This window comes from Schistocerca cancellata, chromosome 12 (assembly GCF_023864275.1).
Source record: "Schistocerca cancellata isolate TAMUIC-IGC-003103 chromosome 12, iqSchCanc2.1, whole genome shotgun sequence".
Lineage (NCBI taxonomy): Eukaryota > Metazoa > Arthropoda > Insecta > Orthoptera > Acrididae > Schistocerca > Schistocerca cancellata.
The window spans coordinates 106,772,305-106,787,391 of record NC_064637.1 but is presented as its reverse complement, the minus strand read 5'-3'; the positions used below and the strand labels follow the sequence as shown (position 1 = coordinate 106,787,391).

At 38.7% G+C, this 15,087-nt stretch overlaps 1 protein-coding gene across 2 annotated transcripts in view; it reads right to left on the bottom strand.

Moving 5' to 3' along the window:
• LOC126109635 (trichohyalin) overlaps window positions 1-10,870 on the bottom strand; it is a 230,864-nt gene extending 219,994 nt beyond the window's left edge. For both annotated transcript variants that reach the window (XM_049914680.1, XM_049914681.1), the window contains exon 1: window positions 10,715-10,870. The gene's annotated coding sequence lies outside the window, so the exon portion shown is untranslated. The remainder of the gene's footprint in view (window positions 1-10,714) is intronic.
• Window positions 10,871-15,087: the final 4,217 nt, after the last annotated feature.

Genomic DNA, 15,087 nt, shown 5'->3' with positions numbered 1-15,087 from the left:
TAGTGCATCTAATTACCTTGATCCATTATTGAAGGCATCATGTGAGAAAACTGTGAACTGGATTTCACTATTACTGGTGCTTTCAGAGTCCATGCTGACTGGCATGGAGCAGGTCATTTATTTGAGATATCTACTTACATTTGAGCTCAAAATATGTTCTGGGATTCTGTCACTGATGGATGTCAATTATATTGGACAGCAGTCGTACAGATCACTTCATCTATCCTTCTTGTGGGTGTGACCTGTGCTTTCTTTCAGCTACTGGGCGCAGTATTTTGTTCAAGTAGTCTATAGTACATTATGGCACACTGCAATACTTCCTGTTGTTCATCTTCGAAAAGTGACCTAAAGGGGATTATTTTCAGGCCAGAGAAGAAATGAAATCATAAACAAGATTGTATCTATGATGCACCCTCAGGCCTCTTGTAGACATCTGTTTGAGCAACCTAGCATCCCCAACAGATGTAAATATATTTTAAAACTACTCACATATGTAATCACTATTCAGCAGTACTATCACTGAGAAAATGTATGATGTTTGTAACCAGCTGACATGGTCCACATTATATTGATATCAGTGGAAAATTATAAGAACTACAGTAAATCACTAGCTGGGATGATCCTTTTAAATACAGTCCACGTACTTCATAAATTTCAAGAATCAAAATCTACTACACAGGCAAACATCTTTAGCAGTGCAACAAACTATCTGCTTTAGAAGGTTTTCAGCTTGGTGACAGTGTTCAGGTACTGTGGTGTTGATAAATGTCATTCTCCTTATCTTCTGATGAATCCAGAAGATGACACATCTGACTCTCATTGAAACGTCACAGTATCTCAACATTGGCATCCAGTTGGAAATCTGAGTGCTTTTCAGCAGTGGTACACACCAGGAAAGTCTACCATCACACATATCTCCATGAGAATTACTTGACATATGACATGCTAATTTCATCAAGGCTGTATAAAGAATGTCATTATAAACAAAATCATGAAAAATCTCTCATTTCTGCCTATTCCTTTTTAAGAACATGGCAACCAAGAGATATTCAGTCAGTCACAAGACCAAGAAAACGTCATAACTCAGGCACAACTATCATGTACACCTACAACAATGAGAGTTTTGAGAGAGGCCATATACACACATCAAAAAAAGTTTTGCATCACCTCGGTTCTGAGAGTTCCAGAACCTGTACAGAAAATTGGAATAGAGATAGCCGTAAACATCATTTCCACCCTTTCTATTGATTGTGAAATTGCATGTTGCATGTTGTACCACCATACAGCAAGACCTACAGAGATGGTGGTCCAGATTGGTGTACACATGAGATACTTCTAATACCCAGTAGCATGTTCTCTTGTATTGATGCATGCCTGTATTCGTCGTGGCATACCATCCACAAGTTCATCAAGGCACTGTTGGTCCAGATTGCCCCACTCCTCAATGGCAATTCGGCGTAGATCCCTCAGAGTGATTGGTTGGTCACATCGTCCATAAACTGCCCTTTTCAATCTATCCCAGGCATGTTCGACAGGGTTCATGTCTGGAGAAAAATGCTGGCCATTCTAGTTGAGTGACGTCATTATCCTGAAGGAAGTCATTCACAAGATATACACAGGAAGGGGGGGGGGGGGGGGGGGGCGAATTATCGTCCATGAAGACAAATGCCTCGCCAATATGCTGCTGATAGGGTTGCACCATCGGTCGGAGGATGGCATTCACATATCGTACAGCCATTATATCACCCTCCATGACCGCCAGCAGTGTACATCAGCCCCACATAATGCCACCCCAAAACAGCAAGGAACCTCCACCTTGCTGCACTTGCTGGCCAGTGTGTCTAAGGCCTTCAGCCTGACCGTGTTGCCTCAAAACATGTCTCCGACAACTGTCTGGTTGAAGGCATATGCGACACTCTTCGGTGAAGAGAACATGATGCCAATCCTCAGTAGTCCGTTTGGCATGTTGTTGGGCCCATCTGTACCATGCTGCATGGTGTCGTGGTTTCAAAGATGGACCTTGCCATGGACATCAGAAGTGAAGTTGCGCATCATGCAGCCTATTGCACACAGTTTGAGTCGTAACACGACGTCCTGTGGCTGCATAAAAAACATTATTCAACATGGTGGCATTGCTGTCAGGGTTCCACCAAGACATAATCTGTAGCTAGTGTAGCTAGCAATCATCTACTGCAGTAGTACCCCTTGGGTGGACTGAGCAAGGCATGTATTGACAGTTCCTGACCCTCTGTATCTCCTTCATGTCCAAACAACATCACTTTGGTTCACTCCAAGATGCCTGGACAGTTCCCTTCTTGAGACCCCTTCCTGGCACAAATTAACAATGCAGACGCAATCAAACTGTGGTATTGACCATCTAGGCATGGTTGAACTACAGACAAAATGAGCCGTGTACCTACTTCCTGGTGGAATGACTGGAAAATGATTGGAAAAGAGCACAGGTAGTCCCAGTCTTCAAGAAGGGTCGTCGAGCAGATGCGCAAAACTATAGACCTATCTCTCTGACGTCGATCTGTTGTAGAATTTTAGAACATGTCTTTTGCTCGAGTATCATGTGGTTTTTGGAAACTCAGAATCTACTATGTAGGAATCAACATGGATTCCGGAAACAGCGATCGTGTGAAACCCAACTCGCATTATTTGTTCATGAAACCCAGAAAATATTAGATACAGGCTCCCAGGTAGATGCCATTTTCCTTGACTTCCGGAAGGCGTTCGATACAGTTCCGCACTGTCGTCTGATAAACAAAGTAAGAGCCTACGGAATATCAGACCAGCTGTGTGGCTGGATTGAAGAGTTTTTAGCAAACAGAACACAGCATGTTGTTCTCAATGGAGAGACATCTACAGACGTTAAAGTAACCTCTGGCGTGCCACAGGGGAGTGTTATGGGACCATTGCTTTTCACAATATATATAAATGACCTAGTAGATAGTGTCGGAAGTTCCATGCGGCTTTTCGCGGTTGATGCTGTAGTATACAGAGAAGTTGCAGCATTAGAAAATTGTAGCGAAATGCAGGAAGATCTGCAGCGGATAGGCACTTGGTGCAGGGAGTGGCAACTGACCCTTAACATAGACAAATGTAATGTATTGCGAATACATAGAAAGAAGGATCCTTTATTGTATGATTATATGATAGCGGAACAAACACTGGTAGCAGTTACTTCTGTAAAATATCTGGGAGTATGCGTGCGGAACGATTTGAAGTGGAATGATCATATAAAATTAATTGTTGGTAAGGCGGGTACCAGGTTGAGATTCATTGGGAGAGTCCTTAGAAAATGTAGTCCATCAACAAAGGAGGTGGCTTACAAAACACTCGTTCGACCTATACTTGAGTATTGCTCATCAGTGTGGGATCCGTACCAGATCGGGTTGACGGAGGAGATAGAGAAGATCCAAAGAAGAGCGGCGCGTTTCGTCACAGGGTTATTTGGTAACCGTGATAGCGTTACGGAGATGTTTAACAAACTCAAGTGGCAGACTCTGCAAGAGAGGCGCTCTGCATCGCGGTGTAGCTTGCTCGCCAGGTTTCGAGAGGGTGCGTTTCTGGATGAGGTATCGAATATATTGCTTCCCCCTACTTATACCTCCCGAGGAGATCACGAATGTAAAATTAGAGAGATTAGAGCGCGCACAGAGGCTTTCAGACAGTCGTTCTTCCCGCGAACCATACGCGACTGGAACAGGAAAGGGAGATAATGACAGTGGCACGTAAAGTGCCCTCCGCCACACACCGTTGGGTGGCTTGCGGAGTATAAATGTAAATGTAAATGTAAATGTAAATGTAAACTGATTGGCTGTCGGATCCCCTCTGTCTAATAGGCTTTGTTCATCCATGGTTGTTAACATCTTTGGGTGGGTTTAGTGACATCTTTCAACAATCAAAGGGACTGTGTCTGTGATACAATATCCACAGTCAATGTCTGTCTTCAGGAGTTCTGGGAACCGGGGTGATGCAAAACTTTTTTTGATGTGTGTACAACTAGTTAGTATTAGAATAAAAGTGGTATAGCATTATTTTACACAAAGTATTCAGTGGTCTCAAGGATGATTCAATCAGATATACATTCATTGCATCCCATAAATCCTACAATGATGGAAAACTTCAGAGATGAATAAAATGTGATAATAATCAAGATCATTACTCCCACTTTAGCATAATAAGTCCAACCACTGTACTTTTTTCTAATATCAAATTACGATGGACCTCACAGGGCCAGACCACACTACTGGATAAATGAGATATTCAAAATTCTTAAGCATATAACAATCTGAACTAAAAGTTACAGGTTGCATATCATCTTAAACATCTAAGCTCTGCAACTTTTGTGTCACAAATATGAGATTTTGGAGATGAAAATGTCAACGTTGACTTGCTCCTCCCATTTTCATTCACTAATGTCACATCACACTATGTTCTATTGTGACTCATTATTGTAAAAGAACATTTTGGTTACATGGAATTGTGTAATAAGGACAACATGAAGTGTCTAATATCAAACCTTTGTAGACAGTTCTTTAAAAATTTGGGCATACATGCAACAGCCATACAGTATATTTGTTCTACAGAAAGAATTGAGGTATGCAGACACAAAAACTTTGACCACCTACCCAGTGAGGTAAAGAATTTAATGACAATGAAATGAGCTACAAACACAAACTGAAATCATAACTGTTTGACAACTCATCTTACTCCACAGAAGAATTTATGGATGGGTAATGATAATGTGTGTGTGTGTGTGTGTGTGTGTGTGTGTGTGTGAGTACAGTCATGTAAATGGTCAGCATGTTACCACATTTTTCCCTCAGCTTGTATAATACAATTGTAATGCCGACTCATTCCACAGCATAGAGACATGTTGCAATTATGGATAGACTAGATTAGCTTTACTTTCCATTCCAATTGATCCCTAGTGAGGATATCCTCTGGGATGTGTAACGTGTTGGAAAAAAAGAATACACAATAATTATTTACAAAATAAGAACAGACATGTTAATGCACCTTCCACAGAGCCCAAATGAAATTGCCCTCATGGATGTGGAATTGGTCAAAAAAAATATTTACATTTAAAAGAATAAAATATACAAATAACTAAACTAAAGTGTCAGACAAATTCACAGTTTTGTCAGACTGTGCTTTGAAAGTCCTCAACCGAATTTTAAAACTGAATGTGAATGCTGAAACTTTTCTGCATTTTACAATCAGTCTTGCACAAAACCATTGTAAAATATGTGTTGCTTTCTACTTGAAAAAACATTAGGCTACAATACTAAATTCATAAATTTGAAAATGTGGTTTGAAAACTTTAAGAGAAAACTCCAGGTCATTTGTACATAAGTTCCCCAACCACACTGTCAGGAGAGTAATGAATGATGCCATCAATGACTACCAGAACAGAATATTGTCAAATGATCTTTCACAGAACTCAAAGAAATTCTGTTTGTATGTAAAGGTTGTCAGTGGCACCAAATTTAGTGTCCAGTCCCTAGCGAATGAGACAGGAACTGAAATTATGGTAGCAAAGCAAAAGCTGAACTGCTTAACTCTATTTTCAAATGCTCCCCCAGGAGAATTGCCCCAATTTAATCCTCGTACCACTGAAAAGATGAATGAAATAAATATTAGTGTCAATGGTGTTGAGAAACAGCTGAAATCATTAAAACTGAACAAAGCTCCAGACCCTGATGGAATCCTTGTTAGATTCTATACTGACTTTCCAGCTGAGTTAGCCCCTCTTCTACATATAATGTATTGTAGATCTGTCAAACAAAAAACCATGTCCAGTTCTTGAAAAAAGGCACAGATCACACCCATCTACAAGAAGGGTAATAGAAGTGATCCACAAAACTACCATCCAATATCCTTGTTATTGATTTGTTGTAGACTTTTAGAACATATTCTGAGTTCAAACATAATGAGGTATCTTGAACAGAATGACCTCCTCAGTGGCAACCAGCAAGGATTTCGAAACCATCAGTCATGTGAAACCCAGCTCACACTTTTCTCACATGACGTACTGAGAGCTGTGGATCAAGGCAACCAGACATATGCAGTATTTCTTGATTTCCAAAAAGCATTCGACTCAGTGCCACACCTACACTTATTGTCAAAAGTATGATCATATAGCGTACCAAGTGAAATTTGTGAATGGACTGAGGACTTTTCGGTAGGGAGGACACAGCATGTTATCTTGGGTGGAGAGTCATTGTCAGATGTAGAAGTAATTTCTGGTGTGACCCCGGGACGTGTGTTGGTACCCTTGCTGTTCATGTTGCATATTAATGATCTTGCAGACAATATTAATAGTAACATCAGGCTTTTTGCAGATGGAGCAGTTATTTATAAGGAACTATTATCTGAAAGAAACTGCATAATTATTCAGATTTCAATGTGGTGCAGAGATTGGCAACTTGCTCTAAATGTTCAGAAATGTAAAATTTTGCACTTCACAAAATGAAACTATGTAGTATCCTATGACCATAATATCAGTGAGTCACTGCTGGAATCAGCTAACTCAACCAAATACCTGGTGTAATACTTAGTAGGGATATAAACTGGAATGTTTTATTGGTAGAATATCGGGAAAGGGAAATCAGTCTACAAAGGAGATTGTTTACAAATCGCTCATGTGACTGGTTCTAGAATATTGCTCACATGTGTGGGACCTGTACCAGATAGGACTAACAAGGGATATTGAACGTATACAGAGAAGGGCAGCACGAATGGTCACAGATTTGTTTACTCCATGGGAGAGTGTTATAGAGATACTGAAGGAACTGACCTGAAAGACTCTTGAAGGTAGACATAAACTACCCTGAAAAAGCATATTAAACATTTCAAGAACCAGCTTTAAATTACTACAACCCCCTATGTATCGCTCACATAGGGACCATAAGGATAAGATTAGAATAATTACTGCACACACAGATGCATTCAAACAATTATTCTTCCTGTGCTCCTTAAGTGAATGGAACAGAAAGAAACCCTAATAACTGGTTCAATGGGACCCACCCTCTGCCATGCTCCTCAGGGTGTTTTGCAGAGTATAATGTAGAATGTATTTTCATAAAATATAGTAACAATTCACAAGTTATTTGCTACAGTCATTCAAACAAAAATTCCCAATTATCATTTAAAAAATATTAGTATTACTGTGACTGTCATTTTTTTTATATTTTATTTTTTTGCCCATGTATCTTATATTTTAGAACTTTGTAAAACCCTCAAATGCATTAACAGTATACCAAGACATATCTTCAACTTCCTGTTGGTGAATTAATACTTAACTCTGTGGTGCAGTTGTCAACTGCAATGGACAGCTGTTAATGTTGCTTCTTTGGCATTTTTTATCAGTCCTGACACTGCAAATGCACACAGTCCACTCCGGTGGACACTGCTATTGGTGCTGTGCCCTCTGGCCATTTGCAGCCTCAGGACCAATTAAAAACACCAAAGAAGAGATATTAACTGATGTCTGCTGCAGTGCACAACTGTACCATTAACACCGTCCTCTTTGAACAGCATGATTCCAGTTTGACAGAAGAATGATTGCTACTTATAGACTAAGCATGTTGAAATTCAGAGAATGAAATATTTGGTCTGTGCCAAAACATTACCCTGTTACTAATTTATTCCTGTGTTTTCAAATACAAGTCGACCTCATGGGTTTTTTTTTAACTCTTGATGTATTCTTTAAAAATTCAGAAAGTGTCACTTTTCTCTAAAAAAAACGAAATTTTTTATTACAGGTGTTTTCCTGGTGCATCCAGACAAGTTGCAGATTCTGTTGTCTTACCCACCACACAAAGGATTCTTAAAATATTCTGAAAAGCCAAAGAAACTGGTAAACCTGCCTAATATCATGTAGGGGCCCTGCGAGCATGCAGAAATGCTGCAGCATGATGGGGCATGATGCGACAAATGTCTGAAATAGTGCTGGAGGGAATTGACACAATGAATCCCGCAGGGCTGTCCATAAATCGCTATCACAGATTTGCTCACAGATGGTCATGTCTGTGGAGTTTGGTGGCTAGCAGAAGTGATTAAACTCAGAAGAGTGTGCCTGGAGCCACTCTGTAACAATTCTGGACATGTGGGGTGCCGCATTGTCCAACTGATTTGCCTAAGTCTGTCGAAATGCATAATCGACATGAATGGACACAGGTGATCAGACAGGATGCTTATGTACTTGTCACCTGTCGAAGTCGTATTGAGACATATCAGCGGTCCCATATCACTCCAACTGCACTCACTCCATACCATTATGGAGCCTCCACCAGCTTGAAGAGCCCCTTGCTGACATGCAGAGTCCATGGATTCATGAGGCTGTCTCCATACCCATACAAGTCCATCTGCTTGATACAATTTGAGACTCATTTGACAAGGCAACATCTGTCAACAGTCCAACGTCAGTGTTGATGGGCCCAGGAGAGGCATAAAACTTTGTGTTATCTAGTTATCAAATGTTCATGAATGCGCCTTCGGCTCAGAAAGACTGTATCAATGATCTTTTGTTGAATGGTTCACATGCTGACTCTTGTTGATGGCCCACCGTTGAAAGCTGCAGCAATTTGGACAAGGGTTGTACTTCTGTCATTTTGAACAAGTCTCTTCAGTTGTCGTTGGTCCCATTCTTGCAGGATCTTTTTCCAGCTGCAGTGATGTCGGAGATTTGATGTTTTACCAGATTCCTGATATTCATGATACAGTCGTGAAATGGTCGTATGGGAAAATCCCCACTTCATCGCTACCTCAGAGATGCTGTGTCCCATCACTCACACGCCGACTGTAACACCATGTTCAAACTCAATTAAATCTTGATAACCTGCCATTCTAGCAGAAGTAACTGATCTAACAACTGCAGTGGACACTTGTCTTATAAAGACGTTGCCAACTGCAGGGTCATATTCGGCCTGTTTACATACCTCTGTATTTCAATACTCATCCTATATCAGTTTCTTTGGTGCTTCAGTGCAATTATCTAAAAGCATCATTTTTCCTCTACAGAATTTTCAAATACACTAATGGTCTTCCTCATGTTGTAAGCAGTTTTCACTGTCCATAAATACATCTGAATTTTTGAAAAGTTCTCCTGGGCCCCTTGTTACTGTACTGAGTTTTTAAAAAAGCACACTAGGACACCAGTTTCATCTTAAAATATTATCCAGTTGCAGGTGCATTAGCATTTTAAGCAGTGGTAATAATGAAGAAACACCCTACAATACTTTCAAATGTGCTGTGAGTAATATCTAGAACTGGTTTAACAAAAGTAAACTGATTATGAATGAAAACAAAACTATAGCACTAAATTTCCGTGACTCAAGAAATAAGAATAAGTATGATATAAATATACAGTGGAATGAAAAGACTATTTGATTAGTAAAGATCACAAAATACCTTGGAAACTAGCTCCAGGATGATTTTAGATGAGACATACACACTGAACAGTCCCAATGAAGATAATTACAAAACGCTATATAAAGAGAGTCCTCAGAACTTGCTGTAACACACACTGCCTGCTTTTGCCCATTGTGTTAAAATAGGGTTCGATATTTTAGGGTAATGCAGTGTAAAATATTTAGGGCTGAAAAAATTTTTTAAGAATAGTGGAAAGAGTATGAAAAGGGAAGTTCTGTAACATACTATTTAGTAAAACAGAAATTCTTCCCCTGCCTTGTATGTACAATTCTGAGATTGTTATAACACATGGCTAAAAACAAATTTCAGTTCTCAACAAGTAAACACTAGTCTAGGTCAGAGAGAAGTATTACATAGTGGTAGAAAGTTTTGCAGCAGTTTAGCCCAAAAAATTAAATGGTAAGATACTTTCTCATGTCTTAAAGTAACATTGAGGATATATTTGATTGACCACTGCTTCTACAGCCTAGAGGAATTCCTCAGGAAGTGACACATATAAACAATAAAGGAGTTTTAAACAGTCTAAAACTTCACAGTATTTTTACGAATCCAATGGACATATGGTGTCCACTTTCTGGTGCTTATGTGTGTTTAATAACTTAATGAAAACCGAATGTCATGCACTGTATTATCATTCTAAAGTGTTTCATTTTATTTAACTATAAAATATGTACCCATAATATCACCAAAAAACCCAACATATCATTTTGTAACTGATTTGTCCCATATCTTGCTGTTCCTTGTACTTAAGATGATTAAAGAGTAGCAATACAACGCTGCAGTAAAAAACCTCACAGAAACTACGATTCTGTTAATTGTGTGGGGCTAGGGCAGTAGAATCAACACTTTTTGGCACTGAAACAATGGACAGAGTTCAAGGTACAGTTGCACAACAGGTACAACACTTCTAACTGTCCTTTTTTTATCACTAGGTTGAGCATGTCAGGTCACACATTAAGCAGATGCACATATGGAGATTTCACTGCACTGATATCTCAAATCAAATGGTGTTCAAGTATGTAATAAAAATGCAGATATTGCTGTGAACATGTCCACTGCACCAAACGTTCACAAAAGCTACCAGTCAACACACATGGAAACACTGCTTGATAGTACATTACCGTGATAAACACATTCATTCAAGGAGAAAAATGCCATGGAAACCAAAATTTCTGTTTTGTTTGAAATTAAAAATTCAACTGACAGACATGGGGCTCAATAAACTGAATGACATAAAATTGACTAAACTAATAATTGTGGTAGTACTCACTGTGAACAGAGTTTCAGAAGCAAATCACGTTCAACCTTCGTTCGTGTTTGCTCGCTAAATGCTGGTCACTGGTGGTCATAGCGTGGAGCCAACTCTACACTCGACCGTGCCAACACGACGTCATCACAGAACTCAGCTTGCCGTTGCATTCTCCTCATCTCTCTCTTGTCTTGCTCACTTCTCAGCCTCTCCTTCTCTCTTCCTCCCCCACCCATTCCCCACCCTTCCATCCCCCCCCCCCCCCCCCCCCCTACCGCTGTGCCCCCACTTTTACTCCCACCAGCACTCCTAATATATTTATAGCACTTGCTTTGTCTTTCATTCAAACAGCCCTGAAACGAAACAAATTTTGCATGACATAACTTACTAGCAGAATTATTCAGAATTAAGCTAGGAATATGCCTGTATACTGTCAGATTGCTACTCAGCGAAAAGGCATATTTGAGGCCACATTATTGCTTTAACCATTTACTGAAGAAAATTAAATATGAACATTCTCAAAAACTGTCGGCTTGTATTTTTCTGTGTACAGGTAGCTGCAACCAGAAATACTCATTGATATTCTTGCACTAAATTAGACACTGTGTATAAAATTCCTTATTGTCCAGCCTCTTTTGATATACTTTCCTCTCAGAAGTAGTAGCTAACCACTGCTGTCTTGAAAACTAGGGTTCTAGCTTTCGTGTGTACTTCCAGAACCTACTTTCCTTTTGGTGGGAGGGGGTGGGGTAACACATTTAATGATGATAAAATATTTAATCGGGAAATGCAAGCAATAAAAATGCTGTTTGAAGGAGATAACTGCACATCTTGTAGAGAGCTCTTTGAAGTTCCTGAAATTCTTCTACTCAGTTCTTAGAGCATTTACTCCATATTTTGTTAGTAACAAAAAATCTGTTTCAGATTAACTGTTATTTACACTAATCACACTATAAGGCAAAAAAAAAATGAACTTCATGTAGACTTTGCCTCCTTATCTAGATATCAATCTCTAGAGATATCAATATTTTATCACAGTGATCTTTAAAAAGTTGACAGCTGTCAGAAATTAAAAAAAAACTAGAAACCTTAGCAAGTTCCAAAAAAAGCGAGAAACATATCTTATAATCTTACTCTCTACACTTTATCATACTGTCCAGTAACAAGGACTGAAAAGTTCTATTCACAACATAGCAAGTAATGAAGTTCATTGTTAAAATGCTACTATTCTTCAAGCATACCGGAACAGCTATTCTTTGATAATTATCACTATAATCACATAAACATTAGGCCAGCTGTAGGAGAAAAACAGAAGCTGATTGTCATAACTGATGAAGTAGCAGCTTTCTTCAGAACTAGTGGTTCCCTGTTAATTGTGTTACATCAATTCATAGTATGTGTAAGCACAAAATTAACACTCCAGTTTAGTTACAATTAATTGTCAATTCAGTGCCGCACAGTGTTTATTTCAAATCATTACTTATTTCTGTTAATGTGTAGCTTGACTTTTCTACATCCTCAAAGATTCTTTCTTTGTGAATGAATTTATGGAACATAGGCTAATTAATGAGTAAAGGTATGACTTCCATACCACAATAGTCAATGCTACAAACAACATTAATTTCCCTAAATAATACATGTATATATGGTTGAACAAATTATTACTTTTCTGCGTTAAAAACTGAAACATAAACAGAGGGAAAGAAATCGGAAAAAGATATGAGAGTTTGTTAACACTGGATCACTACGTGCTGCTATTCACACATTTTGAGAATTTTCCTTTCATAATAAGTTGGAAGTAATTAGCACAAAGGGATAGATTTCATAATATGAAATAGTGCAGGAAAATTATAATCAATAACTTCTTTAGTGTTTCACGTTAACAAGTGAGTACATTCCATTTTTATATACTTGCTCGTCATTGTATTACAAGCTGCCATATTAAAAATTCCATAGCTATGTACATTTATTGGGTATGATAACACAGGGTGAACCAGAACTCCACTATCCAACTTTCAGAGGTGGTAGTAAGGATAAAAAAAAAGAAAAAAAAGTCTGCTAAACATGGGCTCTAAAATGCACACTTTAAAAGCTATGAGCACTTGTTTAGTAGAAAAGATGTGTTTCAAAGTAGTGAAACCTGGTGGTATGGTCTTTTAAAAGCCTGAAAATATGTGATAATACTGAAAATTCATCTCATATCAGGAAGTTGCTTAGTACTAGAAATAATGTTCTAGGAAGATCACAGTGAGACATTAAGGTCACTGTTTACCACGTCTTGAGATTTCTGAGAATACCAGCAAATAAGATGTTAAAAAGCTGTTAGGGAGCCTGACAGTAAATGAGAGGAGAGGTAATTGTAGAACAAGAGTCACAGAAAGGTTAAAATGTTGTTTATACAAGTGAATGAGGTGGTGGTAACTCAAGTCAAGGCAGCTATGCCGAGTCACAGAAGAAATGACCTCGTGCCTGTGAGTCAGTGCCTGTCCCGATGTTCTGTCACGTTACTCAGAGCGACGTCAGTGCAGACCCCGACAGTGGACGGACAGAACACGTCGTGCACAGCCGGCGAGAGCTGCCAGACACCGCAGCTATTTCTGGAGCCCGCACTCTGCTACCAGAATAGCTGCATCCCAGCAGTGGGGAAAGGTGAACCACAGCCAGCAGCCTCTCAGGCTTTAAAGCACACACCAACAGGGCCTTCAAGTGCCATCACTGTCTCAACATATGGGCACATTTACTGCAATCTGTGTCTGTAGCCTGGGAGTCTAGCATTCAAACATTGAAAAAATTTGACTGATATGTTTAGAAACACTCTTGTTATAAATATTTTGTAGAGTATGAAGATCTGACAAGATATTTCTTCTATTGTATGAACTGGTCATTCTTGGTCATATCCAAATTATGGGCAGTGATGCAAATAATTACAACATGAGAAGTATGGACAAATTGTTCAGCCATTGAAAAAATTTAAAAATAACACAGCAAGGACCATATACTGATGGTCATGTATGATGCAAAAAGTTGCTGGTCACATTGTAATAACATTTTCTTCTACGTTTTATATTTAAGTTTTTCTCAAAAGAATCAAATTGCTTGTGTTTCTTCAAAGAATTATAAATATGTAATTGTAAATTCATTGTCTTAATAATCTATAAGATGAAGCTGATCTTCTGAGTTCTCTAAAATCAATGTTATACCTAATTATAGCGTTTGTATAAGTTAACAGCTTGGTAACTGTACGCAAACAAAAATACCTATTCGGATGACATTCATGAAACGTCCTTTTCCTAATTACAGGCACATTTGAGAAACTTATACGAAAACACAAGTTTTTATTTTTAGTATTACTTTATTACTGTTATTAATGAAACACATTGTGCAGTCTAGTTATATAAATCGTTTATGTAACAATTGTTGTTGATCACTTGTTGTTCATTAAAAGCTCTCATTGCACTGTAGCTGTCTCTTTAATCTGGTGGCGTAGTTTATTAATTATTACGTAATCCTGTTACACCACTCATACAAGCGCCCGTGCTCTCTCTCTCTCTCTCTCTCTCTCTCGTCATACAGGTACGCATGCACCCCCCCCCCCCTCTCTCTTTCTCTCACTCTCTCTCAATAGACATGTTCTCTAAACACCATCAAAAAGAGAACAGTCAGGAGTGTGGAACTCTGGAAGGACAAGAATATACCACGTGACGATGTGTGCAAATCATTACGAAATATTTGATCAATTGCTTACTGAAAAGCTGGTGGACATTTTACACTGTAGTGCATATATACCAGGACAGAACAAGGTCAATTTTTGCTACATCTGTTTGGATTCTGTGATGTATTAAGATGAATTGATATTAACGGTGTATTGGTTTCTTGGTTAATCATTATATTGGAACCATTCCAAGATTTGTTTTTAGGGTGTGGTTGCCTAGAAGTTCTTTAATGTTGTGATATATGTGGTAATGCAGATGAAACAGCGTTTGTCATTATCTGTCCAATCCTTCACATCAATATATATTTTTTGTCCTGTATTTTCGTTACTAGTCTTTCGGAAAAAATATTCGCCTTGTGTTATAATTGTATTTTAGATAATTTGAAAAAAGGCTGACTCACTAATTACAGATACATGACCGTAAACATTCATAGTACCTCAAAAATGCCTTTGCAAGGTACCTGATTAAGAACTCGTCTCTGACACAATGTTTCCTTAACAAAGAAGTTTGATCAGTTCTTGCACTGTTATTGGAGGATAGTATATGACCAACCAAGAAAGAGAACGAGTTTTCGAAGTTTGACAACAATCGTGTTATAACAGTGATGCCTGCATAGAAGACTGGTCACACGCAACGATTTTCCAGTACACATCATACTTGTCTGGACAAATAATAGTGTAC